This window comes from Benincasa hispida, chromosome 4, assembly GCF_027475165.1.
Source record: "Benincasa hispida cultivar pf3 chromosome 4, pf3_genome.v1.1, whole genome shotgun sequence".
In the NCBI taxonomy this organism is placed as follows: domain Eukaryota; kingdom Viridiplantae; phylum Streptophyta; class Magnoliopsida; order Cucurbitales; family Cucurbitaceae; genus Benincasa; species Benincasa hispida.
In genome coordinates this window covers 41,716,671-41,720,782 of record NC_143481.1, presented here as the reverse complement: position 1 = coordinate 41,720,782, position 4,112 = coordinate 41,716,671, and positions in this window count along the sequence as shown.

The following is a 4,112-nucleotide window of genomic DNA, read 5'->3' as shown; positions in this document are numbered from 1 at the left end:
ACAGAGTTAATATCAAAGTAGCGCAACGGAAGCGTAGTAAAAAGAATAAAAGAAGAAAGAAAATAAGAAGGTTGTGTATTTACAATCAAAGGATGTTATGAAACTCTGGTTATAAGTAAGTCTGAGCAAATTTCGAGGACGAAATTTCTTTTATGGGGGAAAAATTTGTAAAACCCGAACCCTAATTACTTCAAGTAAGAGTAAGTAATATGATGTTTTCTAATGAGCTAAATGAAGCCATGTCTTAGGAAGGGTAGAAGATGGAAGCAAGAAGAAATAGGCTCTTGGTAGCTAAGTGTAAAAGTAGGACAAAACTCGGCTAGGCTGAAGAAGGTCATGCTTGACGATGGAATGCATAATAAGCATATGAAGAGACCATGCCATCTAATGAGGTATGGTGCTAAAATAATATTGTGAGTGAAGTTAGAAAAAGGAAATTTTCTAAATCCTAGCCTTCATCACCAATAGTGGGCCAGGTGGCACAAGGAGGGTTCATGCTAGATTTTGGGCAGTAATATAAACAAGAAAGTCGAGTTCATTGGGTCGGTTTGGACAAATTACTCAGGCTATTTATGTAATTTCAGTGGCATTTGAAAGCTCTATGTGTCTATGTTCTGTGGCTGGGCTACTGAAAGGAAAACTCGTCGGAATAAGGCTGGAGGGGCAAAATAAAGATGAAGGGTTTGTTTCTCGGGTGAATCTAGGTCATCAGAGAAGAATTGAAGCTCCAGGACGAAGTACGAAGCGTTTTGAGCTAAAAATTTGAGTAAATATTGTTAACTCAGTTATAAACAACCTTGTAGAATGAAACTTTTTAAGATGAGGCCTGAAAATCGAGTTATATAATTTTGAAGTTTGAACTAGAAATTGTTGAACAAGCATGCAGCTGCTTGAATTAAGGCCAATGATGAAGTTTTGAATCTCCAGATTAAATGAGGAGGAATTTTGAGCTAAAATGGTAATATTACTACTCAATTCTAAACATGTTTGTAGAAGGAAGTTTCTTCAAAAGAGGGCTGGATTTTGAGTTATGAATTTTTTAAGTTGTAACAGAGAAGCTATGCATAAGCAAACAACTGCTTGGGAAGAACAAGTAAAAACCTCATATGGAGAAAGAGGATCTTGCTAATGAAGAACAACTTCTTGGGAAGAACAAGTAAAAACCTCATATGGAGAAAGAGGATCTTGCTAATGAAGGACAATGAGAAGGTATCCTGTCAAATAAATGTTTATGACTAGTTATATGACGGATACTGAAGGATAATGAGAAGGCATCCGGTCAACTAAATATTTATGACTAGTTATATGACGGATACTGAAGGACAATGAGAAGGTATCCTGCCAACTAAATGTTTATGACTAGTTATATGACGGATACTGAAGGACAATGAGAAGGTATCCTATTCAAGTACCTAAGGTATGACGGTACTCAGTTATAACCACGTGCACATAGGTAATACGACGTCGAGGGATTATGCATAAATTGTGGTAAGCATCATAGGGGAATATGTTATTAAGGGAAAAATGTTTTTTTCCAGTATGGACAGGCAGGACATTTCAAGAAGGAATGCCCAACTGGGTTGAGGAGTTCAGGTAAAACACGACATGACTCTATAGATGATAGATAAGCCTAGTGGCTTAGGAGCCGAGGAAGGAATTCAAAAGAAGGAAAATGAGAAAGGAAGCAGGACGACCTCAACGTTAAGGTAGGTTTTACGAAGTGTCCTATCGGGAGGCAGAGGAGTCACCTAATGTTGTTAATGGTAAAGTAACTTTATGTACCAGTACATTTATGAACTAGTTGCCTATGGTGTTATCTGATATGTTGCACTGTTTGTAGGAAAGATTGTAGAGAACATGTCCCTAAGTAGCTATTATTATGTTGTAAAGAGGTATAATAATATAAGAGTTGTTTACAGGTTCTGGAGTAGTTGTTGATAGGTATAGTTTTAAAGTGATTCCATTAGAATTCCTTGCACTTTGTAAAGTTAAACATACTCTATTATCAATAAAGATGCTATTTAACATTTCTTCTAAAAAGTTGTTATTGAATCTATAAATTGCACCTATAAACACTAATCCAAAAAAATAAGATCCATGACTATTACATGAGTACTTGAATTTTATGTAGAGACATAAAGATGGATCAAGTTCGAGTAAATAGCCAAAACGGTCTATAGTATACGAATAAGGTTGGGTGTTTTATTCTGCTAACACTATCGGATGCGACCCACTCTGTAGTTGTCATAGCTTGAGAAGTGAGTGCGTCCTATGCAATAAGTTTGCGTAAGATTAGACTAAGAAATAAGCCACTCTTACTTTACAACGTTGTTTACTGTTTAAGATTGACAATTTCGCTTAGATGACCTGGGTAACTCGATCTTAATCTTGAGCTAACTATGAACTCTTGTTTATTCGAGACTATCCTTAGATTTGCATAGGTGAGGGTGAAGGAAATCTGACATGAGGATTTCCATGAGCAGCAAAATGATCATTCCAAATTCCATTCGTATTTTAAAATACACAATTACAGTCAAGAAATGAAACTAATCAGTTATGCACAAAACGAAATTACAACATGCTTTACATAAGATCAATGGATAGAATTATACATACCTTTGAAAACTCATCTTTAAACACCCTCGGTCCCAAACGCTCATATAATCGGCTAGAAAACAATCACGAACGCTCGCGCACTACGACTGCAATACAACACGATCACAATGACCATGAACACAACGAACGGCCTCCAACAACCTCGAGCTATGTCGAGTTAAGTACGACACCACCACAATGGTTACCTTGGTATTCTTGGTGTGATAATCCATAAATGGGGGCTCTGTATGGACTTAGTTAGAGGACGAGATCGGAGGAAGAACAATTATGTAAATGATTGAGCAAGTGGGAGATGACAAGGTCTATTGTATAGACGATGCCCAATCGTTTAACAAATGTTATGCGATCGTTTAGCAAAAGCTCTGCGATCATTTAGCTAAAGGCCAGCTGAGTGAATATCGTGTAGTGTCACTCACGATCGTTTAGTCTCTCTTCAGCTATCGTCTAGTGAATCTCATCCACTTGACAACCACCCGTGAGTAATTATGAGAATGGAAAATCTCAATTCAACAACTCTTAAATTTAGGAAAACATTTTTCCTTTTATCTCACGGTAACCACGAAACCACCAATAACCACTCATTCAATTGGTTATTAGAGAAAATAGATAATTATCCAATAATTAATATTATTATAAATATATAGATAACCGACTTACCATAGTATATTTATAACCTATAGTTTTAATATTTCATCTCATGAAACATATAAACCGTAGCTCTTTTTCTATTTCATAATATTTAATATAAATCTCATTTATATTAATACTGTTAGGGTTGATGCCCTAAAATCTTCTGTCCTGTAGTTTGTAAACTATTTGTACGAACCCTTATTTTGTATAATATATGATATTTACTTCACATTTTGATTTTGCTCAGTTGCATGTTTTATTTGTTTTACCACAAACCAATAAACATAAAATCCCTAGTTATCTGTATGTAACTTAAGCATGTATGTAGTGACATACAAGTAGATTATGTCTTGAGTGATAACCAAAATAGTTTGTAGTATATGGATATAGGAGGGAAACCTTATCCTGGTAACACTATGGATGCGACCCACTTTGTGGAATAGTCACAAGTGTTGTGACTTATCACAGATGGTCTGATCCTAATCATTCGTGGAAGGGACATGCGAGCAAGGGCGTCCTATACAAAGAGTTTGTATAAGACCTGACCACGAAGTGTTAACTTCTTGTTATATAACACCGTTCATGACAGAGACTTCACTTCACTAGGATGACCATAGGTAACATAACCTCAATCCTGGGTGAGTTGGGAACTCATGCCATTGAGGGCGATCATTTGATTTGTGTGGGTGCGAGTGGCCAGGTTGCCGATTCAAACCTACCATTTTGGGGATTCGTCTGATTTTAGAGTTGGGAACTCAGTTACACAAGATGGAATTCACTCCTTTCCTGAAAAAGGGGTAAGTAGATAGATAGCTCCCTTAAGGACTGATTCCAGGGCTTAAACGATGTAGTGCCACAAACCTTCT